Raw genomic sequence first — 22628 nt, forward strand, 5'->3', positions numbered from 1 at the left:
TGCTGAATCACCATTTGTTGGGTCTTAGAATGTCTAAGTGACGTACTGTAACCTGGAGACTGTTGGTGCTGGTCTGCATCTCTCAGTGCAGTTTAAAGTTCCTTATGATTATATTTATTAATTCATTTGACTTAGACATTGGAAATGATAATTTTGCATCTGCCTTTATATAGTGGCTCTAAAAAAGGTATTTAAGCATTTTTGGGCTGCCAAGTCACATTTAAAAATGTATGAATTGTTGCAACAAAAATATATAATTATACAAAATATCAACCAATCCAAATGGCAAATAGCATTAGAGCTTATCTCAGAACCAACTTCAAATTTTGTAGTCATTTTTTTGCAATAGCCAACCAACTGATTTTTAACGATATAGTATAGGTCAACTCACTGCAGACAAATCTGTCGGATCGGTGTGTTACCCTGTCATTGTTCAGCGCTTGTTTTCACCAGTTGAACATGCTGAATCACCATTTGTTGGGTCTTAGAATGTCTAAGTGACGTACTGTAACCTGGAGACTGTTGGTGCTGGTCTGCATCTCTCAGTGCAGTTTAAACTGGCTTTATGAAATCAGATCCCCTCAAGTTTACATTGTGTTCATCACATTGGGAACATCTGACAACTGGAAAGTGTCCATTTTAGTCTTAACCCAACATTTTATTTTAAGGTGATTACAGTGTAATTACACAAATACGCACTGAGTAATATTAATTAATGACATGTACTTGGGGTTAAGTTTGGGTTTAGGATTTGATTTAGGGTCAGTTGGTTGTAAATATAAATAATGTACTGTTATTACTATAGCTAGTACATGTAATGTAGTATTACAATGAATGTGAATGGGTACATGTAATGTGTAACTACGTCACCTTAAAAAAACGGTAACCTTTTTGTTCTGTTTCTTTCAAATAAACGCCATTGTTTTTATATTTTGTTATACAATGCAAAGATTTGTACATTTTAAGTCCAAATACTTTTTGAAGCCACTACAAGCATTACTGTAGTGGGTACATTTCATACTGATGAATAGAACCACCATGCTCATTATTACATTATTAAATCATTGTTTGAAGTGACAGTTCAGTATGGAATAAGCAGTGCCAAATAAAGCTGAGGACCTTTGATCAGAGGCAAGCCAAGCAACTCACTCTGACAACCTGAAGCCATCCATTGATAAAACCCTTGCTGTAAAGCCAAACAGAAGCTACATGACTGTAAAAAAGGGGCAATCCAGAACATTATTTTGAGTTAGCTTCTTAGTACATTTGGAAACATGAAAATGCCTAAGTGTGTGTCCGAAGGTGCAACATATCAGAATCAGGAAACGGAGTCCAAAGCGGAGTGGCGGCAGTCATGGAATTCCAGGAATTCCCCCTACACACACTTCACGCTCCATCACTCCGCTCCCCCTTTCCCTCTTATCTTCCTCATCCATCCCTAGCTCACTCTCTAATCGCCGTAATGGCTGTATCCACGGCTGTCCTGTTCCCCGCTGCCCTTCCTGCCAACGGGGACACGGGAAGACCTGTTGTCGCTTTCAGCATTGCCCTGTGGGTAATTTAAGACACCTGCTATGTCAGTACATTGAGAAATCCAAGTAGGCAGGTGCTACTTTGTGCATGCTAAACAGGGTGTTCAATATTTCAGAGTATCAAACTCACCTGAGATACTAGAGCTGCAAAGCATTTCAAGAGAGTATCACAAGTTAGGTAAAAGGAATAGAAGTTCTGACATAATTTATTCACCCTCAAGTTGTTACAAAGTTTGATTTTCTTTCATTTGTGGAACACAAAAGAGCTCAGGTTGATAGTATCATCAGTGTCTTACCGGAAATGGGAGGGAATGTCCCATATCGGACAGTGACGGACATCTCAACTACCCGTTTATAACCTCACTTACTGAAGCTCAGAAATACCCAGCCCTGTTCTGTTCTGGCTTCGAAGAAACACATTTCTGAAGGCGCTATTGTAATGGAATTCGTGCATGTCACTCTCCAGAAAAAGAACACTGGTTGTTTTTCTTCCATTGCGCCTGTGTGTCGGGTTTTTCCTGTCTACTGTGTTCTATGAGCATGGAAGTGCTGAGTTCATTCACAAAACTTACTGTACTCGAGATCTAGAGTATTTAGACATGAGACACATTCCATACAACACTGTGCCATTCTCCTATGGGTCATATGGGATTGTAATTGAGACTGGGAATGGTTAAAAGAGGAAGAGAGAAAAGAGAATGGAAACATTGTCCTTTCTTTCTGGATACTCTCTGATAAGATTGTAAGGCTTCCTGCTTGACCTCGAATTTTTTACCAGATGTTGATTGTTTTTAATTGGGATGCCGTGTTTTCCTTTTTTATGTAACTCTATAAGATTGCAGGAAGACTGGTGGCAGGTTGCTATGACGATAAGCGTTCCATTGACACATGAGTGACGTTTGGTGTGGGCAGAGGTGACACCACAGGACAGTTGATACGCTGTTGTCCTGGTCTGGTTACTGTCACTCTGAAATGACCCCGATTCAAGAGTGGATCATCCATAATCACCCCCCAAAAACAAGAGATTAAAATGGCTTCTTTGAAAAAAAAAAATTATACATATATTTAAACAAACATAATCTATATAAACAATATAAACTACCATTTAAATGTTTTGGGTCAGTATTTTTTTTTTTCTTCATATTTTGGTAAAAGTCTCATATTCATCAATTATACATTTGTTTGATCATAAATATAGTAAAAACAGTAATAATTAATAGTAATATTATTTAGATTTTCAGTAGCTATATTACTCCAGTCTTCAGTGTCGCATGATCTTTCAGAAATCATCATTTATTTCAGTGTTGAAAACACTTGTGCTGGTTAATATATTTTTGTGGATTTTTTTTTTTTTCAGGATTCTTTGATGAACAGAAAGTTTGAAAGAACAGCATTTTTTCAAACAGAAATATTTTATAACATTATAAATGTCTTTACTATCACTTATCATAAATTTCATGAATTCCTGATGAATAAAAGTATTACTTTTTTAAATCTTACTGACCCTAAACCTTTAAACAGTAATGTAATAATAGTATATTATGTGATGTAATATGTTACAGATAATATATATATATACATTAATTAATTAAATATATTTAATATAATAAAAATATATAAATAATATAAATATAATATAATTCAATTTCTGTAAGTAAAATTCAAAATTCAAGAAAGTAAGGTAGTTTTCTTAACATAAAAGAAGAAAAAAATGGCTTTTTACCATTGTCTGCAACAAACGAGATTCCATGTGAACTAAACTAAAATAAAAAAGGCTGTCTTTTTTCTCAGACACTTAGGTAATTTTTAAAGAGTGCCATGTTTAGATAAAAAACAACACAGATAAGGATAGTTAACCAATGGATGGTAAAAGGTGACACCCTTTGCTCCCAATGAATCAAAGGTCCTCCTCCACTTTTCACAAGACACTCACTGCTTAGCAGCCCCATCCCAGGTGACCCTTTCTGAACAATTTGTCAGCTACATATGTCAGTGTCTCGCCACTTGACCCAAGACCCTGCTCCCTCCCTCTCCCTTTGTCTGCGTTATATCCTCAGAATCCTGACAATGAAACACAGAGTCAATGATCTTTCACGCCTGGAAATACCGTTGAGCGTCAACTCTCCTTCAGCGACAGCTCACAATAAATAAAGGCTGATACCCCGAGAGTGTTTGTCTGTGACCAGAGAGAGAGAGAGAGAGAGAGAGAGCGAGAGAGAGAGAGAGAGAGAGAGAGAGAGATTTTGGAATGATGAGCCATTCAAACGATAGTTTATGAGCGCGCCGTTATACTCAATGACAAGGATTGGGAATCAATAACTAGTAATAACTCCATCTCTTGTTCAGTTCTATTTAGAAAATAGTGGAAGCTATTCCTGCACTTCTATTCCGCACATCAACAGCGCCACCAGTGTGGTCCGATTCCTAAACGAATGACTCTTTTGAGCTGGTTATTCTTAGTAAATCAAAAAAGATACGAGACACGTGTAGTCCGATTCCCAAATGAGTGAATCTTATGAATCGGTATTTTTAGTGTATTCAAATAAGTGAATAAATAAATAAATAACCAGTGTGTAGTGCGATTCTCATGAACCGGAGCGAATGACTCTTATGAGCAGGATCTTTCACTGAATTAATGACATTTATGAATCAGTCTGCGCGGTTACTAAATTAATCTGACTCACTTAGTGCAGTGAATCTCAACCTTTTGGCGTACCGGACCCCAGTCCAATTCAGAACCATCCTCAAGGACCCCCAGAACAAAATTGACTCGTATCATGTGTCTTTGTGAGGACCAAATGCAGTCAAGTATAATTCAAGTTAGCTGACTTGTCCAGTATTTGACCATATCGTCAGCTATATTTGAATTTTCTTTCATGGGAACTTGTCATGTCAAAATATACAAAACTTATACAAAAATTCATACTTCATACGGACCCCCTGGCCTTATGTCAAGGACCACTAGGGGTCCACAGACCCCTGGTTGAGAAACACTGACTTAGTGAACCTTAAGTTATTATTTTCCCTCCCGTGTTATAATGTAGGCCTATACTTAGGGCTTGTAAGACTTAAACCAACGTTACTGACTGGATGTTCATATGACTACGTGTAGGTTAGTTGTAGGCAACACATTTTGAGTTTTGTTTTCATAAAATGAACAAATTAATGAATGAAATATGCCACCACATTTTGTTTAGTATTTTAAGTAATATATTGTTATGGCCTGTTTTTTAAAGAATTGCATTCAAATGTTTTATGTTCAATTAATTTGTGATATCTTTTATGTTGAAATCTGAAATGATCTAATCATTTGAGACTGCTGGGGACAGTAAATCAAACAAGAACTCAATTTTCTCTAAAAATGACCATCTCACCTAACTAAAGAATCTTTCATTGAACTGTTAAGAGAACCAGAATCGATTCGGTATGATTCCCATCCCTATCTATGACTCCTTAGAATGCATCAAGTCACTGATAACAGCATCTCTCATGAGTGCAATGCTGACTAAGGAGAGCCCAAAATCATTGAACAATAACGCTATATTCACAAATGATTTTAAGACACTTCTGTCATCAGAGCTAAAAAAACAAAACAAAACGAGTAGCTACCAATGCGTAATAACGATGTCAATCTACGCAAAGACAATGCAGCGACACGCAGTAGATAACGCGGAGAATAAGGTGTTCAGGTTTACCTATATGGGGACTAGTCCGAAACCTCTTCCTTCCAGCCGAACTGGCTCATCAAAGCCTCCGCGTCACCGGTCCAAGTGAAACGCGCAAAGCGCACATGCTTCCCGCATGGTATCAGACTGTCACATGAGCGGAGCGGTCAGTTCAGCCCTCCCCTGCCTCCATCCAGCAAATCTCTGAATCCAGTCCAACACCGCCCCACCTCCCCAAACACATAGGATAGCCTGTTTAGATCACAGACTGGTCCATCTGAAGGCAACAGGCAGCAGGTGGAGGTTGAGAGATATCAGAGAGCTGTAATGATGGTGCGTGTCGGTCACCCCGGCTCTTTAACACTGTTCCGTAGACTGTAGGCTATACGGCCACAGAATAATAATGAGCACATATTGCTGCAACAGCAAGCGAGCGTTTGGGGAACTGGCCTGAGGAGCTTATTTAGTCTCTAACGTGAATTATCCTGCAATAAGAAAAATTGGACCACACCAAAGCACAGATCAGGGAATAGAAACAGGAATAGAATAGAAACGTAGTATAATAGAAACACATAAGAAACAGAGATAGACACGTTTTTTTTTAATCAAATTGGTAAACAGACTGCTGTGCACGATTTACATGAAAAATTAAGCCATACAACGCATACAATGCCCTTACAACCTAACAGATGTCAGCGAAATATCAAAAATCCCAATGATCTCCATAGACCTATACTAACATACCCCTAAAATACGTTTCGGAATCGTCCGAGCAGATTTTCGAATCAACAGCTCACTAACTCGCTGAACCAAGAAAAATTTCAATCGGATATTCACGACTCGCTATGATTAAAGATTTAACTAGTAAGTTTTAAAACATTGCTACATTTTTTTTTCTGTATGCTAAAAAAAATTAAGTAATGCTTCAGTGTTTACACTAATTAAATGTAAGTTATAAATGACTTTATAGGCCTATTTAATGAGCTGAATCATGGCTGCAACAAACCGAATTGGTACACATGGACTTACAATAATGAAACTTACCAGAAGAAATGCAATAAACACAAATGTGTGAAACGAGTTGCAAGACGTAAAACTGAATCAGTGAATCGGGTTTGAACTGTTCATTGAAATGAACAGATTCACAGAAATCACTACTCAGTAAATGGCCCAAAAAAAATCTAAATTCTGTGAATTTTATTTACAATTTGCTACTTTATTGAATGAATAAAGGAGCAGTTTTGTTTAACATTGTCTTGAGCAACAATAGACTGTCCTGAATTTAGACAAGAACAAAGGGACATTCTGTTTCTCTTCCATTTCTATACAAATGCTGTGACATAACCCCTATTCATACATTACAGAAATATGGACATTTTCCATGGCCTATATGGCATTGGTCATAAACCTCACAACATGCTACCCTTCCTCCTATTACCACAGCAACATGGCATTACTATCAGATTGGGGTCCCGGTGGGGTGGGTTATTCTCATTAGACTGTACTTGTCCCAATATCAGTCTTGTAGACAGGTAAGGAGCAAAGAGGCCTTATCTGCACCAGCAGTAGTGCTGTAGAGCTTGAGCAAAAAAAAAAAGTTCATTTACTGCATTTAATTACTCATTCAGGACTAAAGCAAAGAAACACAAAGGCAGAAACACAGAGTGCAATGACACAAAGGGTGATAGCAGATTTGTGTTCGGTAAGTGAAACAGGCATTCAGAACAGCCCTTTTCCCTTCCCCCTACCCTATCACCTCCTTCCCGCTGTGACAAATGGGGGATCCAACTTCGTAACCCCATGGCTTTGAGACTGTGGTTTAACCCCCCGGTCTCAGTAGTCCATGGTTTAGGCTTAGCCATGACCAGGGTAAATCAGTTACATGCTCATATAGGCCATCAGACTTCTCAAGCAAATGCAGTTATGGCATGAAGTGAATGTGTGTGACAGGAATCAAGGGATTCCATGCAAAAAATAAATAAATAAAAAACAATAATCTGTTATTTAGAGGGAAAACTGACTAGTTAGTTTAAAGGGCAGTGAGTTTAAACATTACAAATAATACCCTTTAAAATGAGCTTAATTGTGTAGGAAGAAATTGCACTGCAAAAAAGGCTAGTTAAAAATGGTCTAACATTTTAATGTTATAGTAACCCTATTGCTAATACAGGAAGAGCACTGAAAGAGCTCAATCGAGTAATAACCATCTGAATTGGTTCTATGACATAAGCCAGACAGCAGCAGCATAAAAAAAAAAATCTGTGCACTTGTTGCCATTAGTAACGGAACTGTTGCTGTGGACACAGGAGATTTTGATGTCTTTCATAAAGAGGAATTACACCGGGGGTCAAACAGGAACTGTAAGCAACAGCTTGAGTAAATTTAACTACTCTTTACACACTATCAGATCATCAGGATTGACTAAACAGAGTGCTAAACTGAATTACAAACCACTTTTAAACTGATTCCATGAAGTAGACTGTATTACATGAAGCAAACTATTTTATGAGGTATCATAGTGATTCAAGATCATTTTCTCAATGTCTAAATTATCTTCCTGTACATCCTGTTTTAACACCCTTCCATTACGTGAAAACACTTCCTCTGTAGGGCAGAAAGTGGTAGCACATCAGAGTCTAGAAATGTCTAGCATAACAAAAATGCAAGCTTGTGTAATTCCGGCTTTTGTGATTTCTGTTGAAGAACGCACCTTAATTTATTTAATTATGAAAAAAATGTTTTCTCATTTTTTTATGCATGACTGTTCAATAGGTTTCTTGGGCTGTGGTTCACATTATGAATGTATTCTTTTTTTTTTATTGCCAAAACAATTTTTTTTTATCTACAATGTAACAATTGAATAAAATCACTTAACTACATATTACATTAGCATTGGAAATTGTACATTTCATCTCACACGACTCTTCTTCAATGTTGACATGTCCCCAGAGGCTTTCCGTTTGCGTGAAGATGTATCTTGAACCTTTTCTAGATAATCCGCAGCTGCACCAGGAAGATAGTAAGCGTCCATTGAAGGAGAAGGCTTCTGAAAAAAAATTAAGCAATTTATATATCTATTAAATCATACTTGTACAAAGGTGCCCTTTTATTATTTCTTCAACAAAATGCTGCACATTTCTTTGTGAAATTTAAATATGTCAAATAATAAAACTAACTTGAAATTTTAAAACAAATCCCAAATCAAATAATTAAATAATATAAATAAAATAAATCTCTTGATATAAACAAACTAATGCTTTGGCTGTGCTTTTTCCATTTAAAATCAGAGGCAACCACTGCATTTTAATCACGATCCAAACAAAGATGCTAAATACATGTTATTTAGATTGCAATTAGATTGTATAATTTCGAAATCTGAAGCAAAAACAGAATGGTTTGATTTTAGCTTTGTGAATGAGACGCAGATGTCACTCTCTGACAGCTGGTGGCGCTTATGGAACAGCAGGTATTTATAGGCTGCTGCCCCTTTAAGACTGAATGCACGGATCCAACATAATGATGCACTTGAGATTTCTTTAGCTACTGTTTATATTCACTTAAGACATAACCGACTGTGTTTACGAGAATACTTGCCGAGACAGTTATTTTGAGATCATTTTGTGTGTATGTGTTCATTCAGATGCAAGGATAGGGGTAGCCCGACTGGAAAACACAATAGCCCCGGGACGTCGGGCTAGCGATTTTGCGAGCCCTACCAAGGCCCGCCCATGAGGCCTTTTGACCGACATGTCAAGCAACCATTCACAGTTTCATTTCAGCGTCACGTTTCGGGGCGTGGAAATGTCACCACAATAACGGACCGGTGTGTAAAACTCTCAGACGTATTTTAAAGATTTTGTGCCGCGAACTTGAAATATTTCACATACTTTTGAAAATCCATCGTTTAGTTGATCCTGATAAGCACTCGTCGTCACAGTTGTAAACACGACAGCTTTCTTCTTTCGTGAGGGGGTTTGGCGTCACGGCATCTTTGTTTCTAGGCCGAACTTTATAGAATGCAACACACTCATCTCCCGGAAATCCTGTATTATTCAACCAATCAGATGATGACTTCGAAACTCCTGAAGTGTTTCCACTTTTGTGTGCCATATGCATTTAGCCAATGTTCCATGGGTGTGGCATCTGAGGCTGAGACTAGGTTGCTTATAATGTACATTTGGGAAAGCAACAAATGCAAACCTTCTTCATAAACTTGCAATGAGAACTGCTTTCCAACAAATGAGCATGTCAGAAAAAGAGAAGCTTGATGGCTTAATGTTTGAAAAATAAAGAAACTTAGACAGCTGTATTGTAAAAAAAAAAAAAAAAAAAAAATCTTGGCACTTTTATTATAAAATGTTTTTACAGACATTTATTTTTCAGTGACAAGTAACAACAGCAATCTTTCTTATTTTCATTAAGTAATAATAATAATAATACAAATTGTACTGTAATCTTTTATGATTTATTTTTCTTAAACTTCTTAAAGATTTATTTTTTAATATAGTGAAATATAACAATAATAATATTTAGGGGCCCAAGCACCAAAGGTACTGGAACCTTATTGTATTTGTAAAGATTTTCTTCTTATTCTTTTTCTGCACTAAAACTGTGTGGGCATCAGTCATAGAAATATTAAACTTGGCAGGATGTCAGAAATCCCACCTGCCACTCAGGCACTCAGACACATCTAGTCAAGTCAAGTCAAGTCTGCTTTATTGTCAATTCTTCCACATGACACTTCTATCTATTGGACACTTGGTGGCGCTATAATAAGCACTTTTGCATTTGATTCATAACTCTGTAATCATAAGGGCTAGAAGCAAAATCTGTGATCTTTTTATTATTATATATCCTAAAGATACTGAAAACATTTCAGTAATCAAGTTGCTAGACATGACAATGTATTGTAGACAATATTTTTTGTCTGTTGTAATATAGAATAAAACTTCCATAGAGAGATTCATTATATTTGAAAAGAGACATGACCATTGTACAACCATACTGTCTACATGAGCTGTTTGTACTTAGACCCTGATAACTGCTGCTTGTGGTTATATTTGTTATTTTGTTTGATATTTTAACATTTAATATAATATTTAATTTTTACTGTAAATGAATAAGATTTTTATGATTATTTTATAGTCATACTGATATATAATTACACCATTTTGGCCAAATCGTGCAGCTTTACAAATAAACACAGCAAACCAGGAGCTAAAAAAAAAAAAAATCCCCAAAACGTACTGCCCTAAACAGGAGTGTGATTTATATCTGAAACATCATCTCTCACCTGCATGAGGGAATCAGCAATGTACTCTGGTTTAAGACATTTGACCCCCTGAGCTGCAGCTTCACTGACATCCACTCTGACGTTACTCAGTTTCAACCGACTAAAATCCACAAACAGGTGAGTGGTCTCTTTAAACAGCGAGGGAGAAGGGTGTGGCAACACCTATACAGGGGGAGAGAGGGTTAATACAAGAGAAACAGAGAGACAACACAGAAAGGAAGGCGGGGGAAACAGAAACCGCTGCTTGTAAGGTTAGAGAAAAACAATGCTTTTATGGATTCAGTGTGGGATCAAAAGAGAACAGAAGACAAAAGAAAACAGACCTTTGCTCCCCCGGACTCCAGCAGCCGTCTGAATCCAGCCACTTTGGCCTGGTCAATATTCAGCATCACAGTCCAGCCACCAAACGCTCCCTGCATATCAACAGCATTAGGTGCTGCACCATGTACTTGCATGCGCATCCAAGCATAACATATTTATGCGTACCTCCTTGTTTGAGCAGCCTTGTAGTGTTTTCCTCCATCGCATGGCTGCCAGTGCCAGTCTCTTCTGTTGAGAGTTGATGGATGGCAGAGCATCCAGGATAGAGCTGCTGCCCCACTCATACTGCTCCTCCTAATAGACATACAGGACATGAACATCTTCTTTCATCACTGAATGACCCCAATCACAAACGCAGATACACCTCTATGAAGTGTCCTTCTGCACGGCAGGCCTCCAGATACGAGCGGTGAAGAATCCACTTGCCTGCTGCCATAGCGGCCAGATACTTCTCATTCCTCCGAGGATAACCAACAATAACATGAGTGCAGCTGGGGTCGAAACTCTGCTTCTCCAGCACAACACCACCTGCACATGTACACAAACATGACGCATCAAATAGAAGAAATTCAATTGGGTATGGAATACAACAACTGAATATAATAAATACAGTAACATTTTACCATTTGATATATCTTAAAATATAATTTATTCCTCTGATGGCAAAACTGAATTTTTAGCAGCATTACTCCAGTCTTCAGTCTTTCATGATGCTTCAGAAATGACTGTAATATGATGATTTCATCTTCAAGAAACATTTATTATTATTATTATCAATGTTGAAAACAATGTTGAATTTAGGGCTGTCACTAACGATTATTTTGGTAATCATGTAATCGGTGGATTATTCTGATGATTAATCGAGTAATCGAATAATTATAATAATTTTCTTTGAGGTAATAAAAATAGACCTAAGCAAACAATAGCCTTTAAAATTACTTAAAATACATATATAATAGCAATGAGGCAATAATAACTAGTTCAAATAAAGTATCAAATGCAAGTAATCATATGGTTTTATTGAACAAAACTGTGAAAATACATAATGTATTATAAACAATAGAACTAACGTACATTATGCATTATATTAAAGGCCTGCAGAGAGCGCCAATGGCCTGAAGATTGTTTTTACACTCTTCTGCGTGATCTCCTTGTTTAATATTAACTAAACAACATTTAATTCAAATGTCCATTTAATCTTTAATATTTGGTCATTTCTTTAAGACAGAAATGCTACAGCTACTGTAATTTCTAGAATATGTGAACATCAAAACATGTAAATTCAAGAGTGCGGGTTTGAGCTTTTATTTTGAAATCACGATGAACAGTTAGCATGTTCAGAAAGATAATGATGTATTCTACTGTTTTGGTGTAGTTTATAAATGATTTACTTTATAAATCTGATGAAATGGTGCATGTTGCATTCCCAGATGAACTTTATAATAAACCCAAACTCACACAAGGTTTCCCATACATTGATTTATTTGTGGCGACCCGCCACAATATCAACACTGACCACCAAAAATAGATTTTGCAAAAAGCTTTGACTTCCTTGAATAAACATGAGCACTGTTTCAAAACCAAAAGGTGGCACGGGTGTTTTAATATAAATGTATCTTTTTTGAAGGGAACTGATTGTCTTCAGAAAAGTTTTGATGTCATTTTCATATAATCTTTCCTATAATGCTTGATAAAGTAGCGTTCATGAGCAGCGCTGCTATGTTTACAGCCGTTACTGGGGAAACCACTATTTCAGCTGCTCTTAAAGCGCCTCCTGCTGGCAGAGAATGAATTTGCATTTTCAATCAGCCCATCTGCTGTTTTATATTTACATTATATACATATATATTTCCCCCATGGTTAGTGCCGCCACACTTAGGGCCCTATTTGAACGATCTAAGCGCATGGTCTAAAGCGCAAGGCGCAGGTGCACTCAGGGCGTGTTCCGAATCCACTTTTGCTAGTTTAACGACAGGAAAACGGTCTAAACGCACCCGGGCGCATGGTCTAAACGGGTTGTCCCTATTCTCTTAATGAGTAATGGCTGTTTTCTGGGCGTAATGTGCAATAAACCAATCAGAGTCTCATCTCCCATCCCCTTTAAAAGCCAGTTGCGCTCGCGCCATGGGGGGTTCGCTATTTACATGGCGGAATGTAGTTTTTCATATTTAAAAATATTTGTGTGCTGCTGCGCGTCCCTGTGTGTGTAATAAGCAAAGTGTACGCGCGTTGTGCACCCACCTATAGGCGCATATTACTAACGCACTCTTTAAATAACAAAGAAAAAATATTGCGCCAGACTTTAGAACAGGTTTGAGTTGGTCTATGGTGCGGTCTATTTTCAGTTCCTCAAAATAGCAACTGAAACTAGCAAAAACACTTGCGCTGCGCCTTGTGCCGGGTGTATGATAGGGCCCTTAGAGTGCAAGTCTGTTGGAAGCACTGTCACAGCAATATGCAGAGATAGAGTTTGAGACGCTCCACACAGATAAATGATAACCGTTTGTGCTAGCATTTTATGCCAACTTCATAAAATGAAAATAAGGGACAACTGTGATTCTTTATAGGAAAATAAGGGACAGAATAAGGGATGCTGTCTACAGTTAAGTATGTAGGGCTGGGTACCATTCAAAATTTTTCGATATCGATACCGATACCTTGACTTCGATACCGGTTCCTGAATGATACTTTTTTCGATACCAGTTTTATGAAATTAATTTTAACAAGTTTACATTATCTAAAAAAAAAAAAAAACTTGTTTTATTTTTCAGCTTGTTGATGCTTATACAAACTCAAAGACTCATCTCCTGGGCCACTGCACAAAGGAACAAAATGTAACCAACAGAATAAATCAGTGCAAATAGTTTTAATAAAGCTCAAATAGTCTTCAGTTTACACATCTGTTAGGCTACATTTACACTAGTTAGTGTTCGTTTTAAAATGCATAGCTCAGACAGAATCATGATTTCTATTTATTTTCCACTGATTTACTGATGAGCACTATGGACCATACAAATAACAAATTAATCATTCTTTTCGCACAAATCATTGTTCTGCGAATACGGGACAAACTACATTCCGTATAGCTTTCATACGGAACGCTTCTCTGATGCCTTAAATACGGGAAAATACCGTATTATACAGAAAGGTTGGCAACCCTAGTTTGTGTGGATCAGCATTTATTGTGAACGAAGAATGGAACGAAACCTGTAAATTGAACGTGAGACGCACATACTTAACCTACATGCATGTAAATAATTCAAGTGCATATATTAAGCCTGCATCGCATATTTATTCAATTGAATCGTATAATTTGTAAATTCACAATAGTATTACGCTTTATGACTTAGAAAACGGACTAATAATGCATTTCATGGATTCTCGTCCGTGGAAAGTACCACTTCTGCTATTTTGCCGGTTACTCGACACGGGCAAAATGCAATCGAGGATTTTTTATAAGTGAGTACTTGAATTGAATCGAGGAATCGTGCCCTGTTGAATTTTTATATAAGACAGCCCTGGTTGAATTATTAGCAATGTATAATTTTATTTTTTTAATTTTTTTATTTTTATTGCATAAACCAATATTTTTTAGGAATTTTTTTTTTTTTTTTGCAGAAACGGATAATTTTTTAGGATTTTTTGATGAACCAAATTCAGAAAGAATCATTTATTTAAAGTGCCCCTATTATGGATTTTTGAAAATTACCTTTCATGCAGTGTGTAACACAGCTCTAAGGGAATGAAAACATCCTGCAAAGTTTTAAATCTGAAAGTATACAGTGTATAAAGTTATTGTCTCTCAAAAGAAAGAGTCGACTCTGAATCACTGAAACAAGTAATTGACGTCAACATGAAACATTAGCAGACTCTCTGTGCTGCTTCTGTAAAGATACATGCATACGCCTCCTTTTAATAAATATAGCCAAAATCTGTCAAAATCCCACCAAAATCCATTGCCATGACTTATCGCGAGAGGCAAAAGGTTACGCTTTAGTCGCATAACATTGGTTAATGGAAACGCCATCATTTCGCAATACATTTTTTATCGACATTTATAAAATATCGCCAAAGTTTTGCGCAAATCTGTAATGGAAACGTGCCTACTGACAAACAGCATAAAAAAGTACAAGAAATGGGAGGCACTAGGTTGCTTTGTGTATTAACCTAGCTCCTCTATGAGATGACTGTAGTCTATGTGGTCCTGTGGGTTCAAAGAAGACAGCAGGAAACGTGGGGGATCCTTCACCACCTCCTTATCTTCAACCTGGTTAGGAGAGATCTAGTAGATCAGATTTTAATAAAATGAATTATAACTGCTGTCCATGGATAGGTGTGCATAGCGCTGTCATGATATCAACACTGTTGTAATACCACAATTCTTACAAGCCAACTGAGTATGGCAAGTAACTGCATGTTTTTTTTTAATGCCCTTCTTGTTTTACACTTAATGAATGTGGATTGATGTTAAATAAGTTGATCATAACGAGTTTTTTCCAACTGTCTCTTGCTTTTAGTTCATTAAGACTCGGTGTACCATTGTGATTTGTACAGGTTTCGTAGATTTGCACTAAAAAGCCTAAGCAGAGAAAGAGAGAGAGAGAGAGAGATCGAGATTGACTGAGCGTGTGCAATTACCTGTATCTGTCCTTTTTCAGGTCAAATTATATATTTGCAAAAAATAAAAAATCAGTTGTCTAAAGATGAAAGTGACCAGCATCTGTTCTGGTCAAAGCACTTAATCAATGCCACTAATCTCTATGAAGCGAAATATCAGCTTACCCCAAGTGACATGTTGCATGTTGACTGAGCTTTGTAAAGTGGCACTAACAAACTAATTTTAACACCATGAATGAATTAGCATTTTTAAACATTAGTTGAAAGAATGTTTTAATGACTCTCTCATAAAGGTAGCCATTTGCTGCCACCTACTGGCACAACAATGTAACTTGCACTGACTGACAGCCTGTTTACAACAGTGTCCAGTCAGATTTGAGAATCGGAACTAACTGTTATGCATATAATAAAACTCCACAAGCTTATTTACATTGCTATATATATATATTAGGGCTGGTAAGCGATTACAATTTTTAATCTAATTAATTACATGATGTGGCAATTAATTAATCTAATTAATCGCAAATTAATCACACATCAAACTTGGCTGAGAAATTACTCCCAAAAGATAATTTAAAGTCATTGTTGTGTAAAGCATCAAACAGACATTATAAAAAGTAGCTTCAGCAAGAAATATGTTGTTTGATTCAACATAAAATTTATTACATATACTCTTTTGGACCATGAGGGTGAGTAAATGATGACAACATTTTCATTTCTGGGTGGATGAACTATACTTTTAATAATTTTTTTAAATTATTATTACTATGGAAATATGAAATTATTTCTTTAATGAAACGATACTCTAAATAATAAACTAAAAATGCCAATAGGTGGTCGTAAAGGTCGTAATGATTAAGTCATCGAGTCATTTATTCATTTGATTCGTTCAAATGGCTGATTCATTCAGGAGTGAAGTAAATGGTTCTCTTTATGTATGGTCTAGGCATGGGCCGATTACCGGTTTCAAGGTATACCGCGATTTGAAAATTTCACGGTTTCAAAACCACTAATATTTTCCGTTATACCGTTCCTGTGGTATGCGCTGTTTTTCATGTCTCCTCAAAGACTGAAAGTGTAGGAATCCCTCATAATGGTTCTCTTTATGTATGGTCTAGGCATGGGCCGATTACCGGTTTACCGGTTTCATATTTTCCGTTATACCGTTCCTGTGGTATGCGCTGTTTTTCATGTCTCCTCAAAGACTGAAAGTGTAGGAATCCCTCATGTTGAGTGCAGTGTAGAGATTAACACGACCCTCCTCCTCCTCCTGTTGGTGCGAGCGAGCGGTCAGTCAGGTGTGTGTAGGATGGCCGAACTTAAGGAGCTTCCCCTGGAACTTACGCGATCAGCAACTGGCCGCTTTTTGTCTTATTACAGCTCGTCTCTGTTCTGGACTTGCACAAACTGCATTGCAATGCAATAATTTTCCAAAATGTAATTTATGTGAAAATATGAAGTCTGTAAACGCCCGTTAACACAGGCCAGAGACGCTGAAGACGGACGCACAGAGAAAAATACTGTAGAGGCGGATCACTCACTGTTCATGATGCACAAACTATTGGAAGAAAATCCTCAATATTGATTTGGGGGTTTATATGAATGTGTTTCTGAGGGGAACTGACTGTCTTAGTTTAAATGGTATTTTCTTTTAATCTCGTCTCTGTATAGTTCACATTAAAGCAGTGTTTCAGCACAGCACTGCTTTGTTTACAGCGGTAACCAAGGACACACTGTATCTGGTGTTCCAGAAGAGCCTCCTGCTGTCAGAGAGAGACTCTGCATCTCATTCAGAGCTTCTGCTGTTTGTTTCATTCAGGCATGTAGTATAATTTCACAAAGCTAGTCAGAACAGAACATTCTGTTTTTGCTTCAAATTGGGTTAATATTAAATCAAATAATGTAATTATTTGTAATTATATATAATGAAATTATATAACTTAATATGAAATGATATAAATGCTATGTATGTGAATTATATAACTAAAATTAAATAACTGTAATTACAGATTTAGTTTAAATAAAGATGTCAGTCTTTATTTTTCTTCTTTTTAGTAAACAAATCAAAGAAAAAAATAAACAAATTCTACTGTTCGTAATATTCTGTATGTTGCTCAAAAACAAAATATATTGTGTTCAGCTGATATTTTTGCTTAAGGTTATGATACCGTCAAAATCTCATACCGGCCCATGCCTAGTATGGTCCATTGGATCATTAGGCTTATTCGACTTGAAGCAGATCATCACCATCAGACCGATGGTGACATAAAAGTACAGCGAGAGCGATTAGAGAGCAGACGGCTGTATGCTTTTGAATCGCTCTCGCGGTACTTTTGATGTCATACACTGATCGATCTGTGCAGCGCCGCTTCAAATCCAACAAGCCCAATGGTTCACCCAATTCCTTCAAAACGTGGATTAAGAAATGAAATGCTGCTGTGTGTTGCTCGGAGACGAACAGTTCTGCTTTGTCTTTATATTTTCGTTGGCAAAATTGAGCAAAACAGACAACATTGTGTCTAAAATAACACAATATTAACTTCTTATTTATTGCACTGCTGTACAAGATCAGTATCACATTTGCACTCGTGTGATATTGCTTGACTATATGATGTAAATGAGACAAAAACTCAAACAGGGGCATTTTTGCCCCATATCTTGAATTTTAGGGCCATTCTAACTACGTTCTCTAGGCTCCGTCACCTTTGGCTTCAACTGTGCATTGATGACTTCAAATGCAGCTGCAAAGGGTCAGAAATGTTGTATCAAAACATTTGTAATGCAATTTCACTTTTTTACACTGGAGTTAAAGTATAAGCTCAGTAAGATTTATTTATTTATTTTTTAATTAATACTGTTGTTCAGAAAGGATGCATTTAGGGATTAAACTGTTACTGGTTTGATGATAAACCATGATAAAAAGTCCAAACGGTTATTATTACCATTTCATACTTGATTATCATTCAAACTGTATTTTAAATTTTTTAAGGTTTATGAAAACAAAAAGTGCATAGTGCTGCTAATTTTATTTGTCATATGTTGGAAAATTCAGCGTTGCCCTTACAGGTATACATTACATTTTAATCTGTTGAAAAGTTTGTAAATTGCAACAATATTTCCACAATATTACTGTTTTTACTGTATTTTGATTGAATTTAATGCAGCTTTTGTGAGCATAAGAGACTTCTTTCAAAAACATAACAAATGTTTACCAAATCTAAACTTTTGAATATAAGTGTATCTGTAAAAGTATGAAATTTTTTTTTCAAAATGAAAAGCATTTTTCTCATACCCATTTCCACAAGTTCAGAGTCAGTCATGGAGTCCCTGCCGCTGGCTGTGTGGTCAGAGAGGGGCGGTGGGACGATGGCGAGGGTTTCAGAGTGCTGGGAGGGGCTGCCAGGCCACTTCAGGTTATCAGCTAGTTTAGCTCTCTCCTCCCGTGCTGTGGGGTCATCCCACACGATCTGCTCACTCTGGGATGGCTCAGTGTTCAGGTCCACAGCCACTTGACGTGACATCCTGCCAAAACACAATCTTTTAACATGCAATCTTAAAAATGCAACTTTCATAAAGAAAAACTGATGCAACAGCTTAATGATAACCAACATCTGATGCACACAAATAAGACATATTAGAAACAGAAACAAGAACACATCCTGTGTCTACATTTCCTAGTGAACAACTAAAAACTGTGCTGTACAGATGCTACAAGCTTTGAGACAGTGATGGGATCAGAGAGAGTAATCTAGCTAGTAGGGGTGGGCGATATACAGTACCTGTAGACACGACTAACTGGTAGAAATTTGTCAACCGGTAGAGATTTTTGACTATTGTCTCTATCTCGGTTACACGCTTACGTGATGTTGCTGTGCTACATGGTCAAGAAAACTTATCATCATTCTGGCAGATCTCCACGTGTTTTTAAGCATTGCGGTTTAAAAACAAGTGAATTTAAGCCATTGAAATGCAATCAGCGGTGAACGAGAACTCATTTCACTATGTACGCACTGTCTGTTTATGAGCGCTGTCAGAGAGGCATGCTTATGTTAAGACGGTGCTCAGAGCGTGGGAGTACTGAGTATCTTTGCCACTTTATAGGCCTTGAACGGTTAAATACACACACTTGTATGTAGGGATGCACGATATTGGATTTTGGCCGATATCCAATATTTTCAACTCATTTTGGCAGATAGCCGATGCCGATATATTTCCTTTTTTTTTGGGGAAACGACACCAAGTCTCTACCGTACAGAGATTATAAACGTGCTAGTGACTGTTGACTCTATCGCACACCGGACGCATCATTCTGTACTTACATTCTCAGATTAAATGCGGCGATCCAAAACAGTCAATCTAATCACCATTCAGGCAAAAGTTGCTGCTGACGTGATCTTATCGCTAGCACACCCTGAGCACAAACGAGTTATTCGTCTTATCGGCATTGAGTCGATGCCGGTTTTTATATTTTAAGCCTTTATCGGCCGATTCCGATAACGTTCCGATAATATCGTGCATCCCTACTTGTATGAGTCAAAATGCCCTTCTTTGCAAGTATCCTTGTAAACACAGTAATTTAGGTCTCAAGTGAAAGCAAACAGTGGAGAAAGAAAACACATGTAGCAGTATATTGTATCTGGGCAGCTCTTAAAGTGACAGCAGTCTAATATTCCTGCAGTCTGTCATTCTTATTAATCAAATAACAAAAGAGAGAAAATCTCTCACTGCTCTTGACTAAATCACTTTTGTAACTTTGATAAGAAGAAATATATTTAATTTAAACAGTGAAGAATATGCAGTGTTTTATACATTTGATTACTTTATACAATGTACAGTATGTAGTATTTCTTAATTATTTGTTCTATTGTGGTTTTATTGTCCTATTGCTTGTAATTACTGTTTAATTGTCTTCAGTGACCTTGAGTTTTTCTTTTTTTAATTTAGGCTAGTATTAGTTTGTGATATTGACACTGGTAACAAGTATTATGAAATTGTTATGGTATCAAAAATTGTTATATCATAAAGACCATATTTAAAGCAAAAACAACTACATCGTAATACATATCGCTACTGTGAAATAAAATTATTTATATCTAGGGTTGGGTATTGTTTGAATTTTATCAATTCAGATTCCAATTACGATTCTGCTTATCGATTCCAATTCTAATCGATTCCCAGTTTCGATTCCAATGTGGTTAAAAAAAATTAATTCAAACATTTAGATAACAAACATATTTATTCTGTGTCTCTTTTTGCAAAACATTTAGTTGTAACTGAATACCATGAACAAAAATCAGCAGGCTGCATAAAAACTGGAGTCGAATGATTCAATGACTCACATAAGATTAACTTGTTTCATTATTGGATGAATCAATGTTTTTGAATGAATCTCTTGAATGAATGATTCAAAGACAAATACATTTTTTACAGCTCCTTTTTACCACCTACTGGCGTAACAACGTAATCGCTAAATCTTTATTTGAAACGTCAAATTACTTTCAAAAGGTGATTTACTCTATTTGAATTGCTACCTTACACATCAGTGTTTATATCCAAACTATAAACTTTTATCCTCGTACTTCTGTGATTATTTAATGATTGTAACATAGAAATAATGATGCTGTGAGGTTGAAAAGACTCTTTGTGAAGCTGTTTCATACATACACATGACAGCTGAGTGAGAGTGATCATCACACTGTTGTGATCGCACACGTCAAAGGTTTAACAGCTGAATCGTTGTAATTTAGGAATAAGATCACATTGGTGTTTGAATCGTGTTCTCGATCTTTATCGAACTGTTTAATTAAAGTGCTTGTCATGTTGGTGGTGACAACTCTATTGCAACATGTTAGCTTTGAAGTGTAAAAAAATTGAAGTGTAGCCAAACACTGGAGCGCTTAAAATAGCGAGGAAGGTCCTCACAGAGGACAAAAAAAAGAAAAGATGCACACACAGTAATCGATAGGTGGAATCTAAATTTTATTTTTACAAAAAGTATCCGATTCCTGACCTTAAGTATCCGATTCTGGAATTAGAATCGATTTTCGATTCCCAACCCTACTCATATTGTGCTATAAGATTTTGGTCATATCGCCCACTCCTACTAGCTAGTCTTGTTTTGTACCGTAGAGCCTCTAAAGTACGGCTGCGTCTTCCCATTCGCCCCAGGCTGTCCGGGGTATGGGGTGAGTCTAGTCCCCCTGAGCCTGTTCTTGCCAGGAGACTTGACGACCGCTGGTCAGTTTAGTAGCAGACATGATCTCCTGAAGTTGCCTTTGAAGACCCTCTCTCATCTCAAGTGTTTCTGTGAGATCTGAGGGAGGGAGAAGATAAGAAAAAAAATAGAGAGAAAATGAGCTTTGAATTGTGACTTTAGATCAGTCAGAGACAAACACAGAGATTTAATACATTAATCAAAGACACATCTTTAAAGATGACTCACTTCTCTCAGTGCTGACGGTCTGATCTTTCTCAGCCTCTCCCACACTGACACACATGTCTGTGATGTTGTCAACAGGGCTAAGCTTAAAAATAAATAAATAAATAAAATTATAGCAATATATACTAGGGCTGAAACTATTCCTTGAGTAACTTGAGTAACTCGAATACAAAAAATGCTTCGTTTAGCACATTTACTGTAACTACACACGGAACACTGTGTTTCCCCACGGATCATTATTACTGATGCACAAACTGATAAATGCTGGACATTTAAGACCGTAAATCAATATGGTGGCTAGTTAGGATGTCCCTAAGTTAGCTATCTTTTGTGAAAGACTAAGCGTCATTCATGTTGATTGTCTCATTCTCTCTCTGTGACACACACACACACACACACACTCCCCATAGAGTTATGCATTAAAATACCACAAAAACAAAGTTAGTCAATATCACACGAAGCGTGCCAGTTTTCACCTCTAAAAATCAGCATTATTACAAATGTGATACTGATTTTATGCAACAGCTCAATAAACGATAAGTTAATATTAAGATACTTACGTTTTAGACACCATATTGCCTGTAGTGCTCTATTTCGGCAACAAAAATAATTCCAAACACAGCCACAGCGCTGTTTTGTGTCTCTGAGCAACATGAGGGTGTTTCGTTCCTGAATGAATCAACCGTTTTAAATTATTCGGTTCAGTCGCAATGACTCACTTCTTAACTAGGGCTGGGCAAAAAAATTTTTTTTTTTCGATA

At 36.9% G+C, this 22628-nt stretch overlaps 1 pseudogene; it reads right to left on the reverse strand.

The window, feature by feature from the left end:
* Positions 1-10319: 10319 nt before the first annotated feature.
* LOC107558326 (DNA topoisomerase 2-binding protein 1-A-like) lies at positions 10320-21925 on the reverse strand (annotated as a pseudogene).
* Positions 21926-22628: the final 703 nt, after the last annotated feature.

Source organism: Sinocyclocheilus grahami, unplaced genomic scaffold (assembly GCF_001515645.1).
Source record: "Sinocyclocheilus grahami isolate Dianchi unplaced genomic scaffold, SAMN03320097.WGS_v1.1 scaffold641.1, whole genome shotgun sequence".
Taxonomy (NCBI): Eukaryota; Metazoa; Chordata; class Actinopteri; order Cypriniformes; family Cyprinidae; genus Sinocyclocheilus; species Sinocyclocheilus grahami.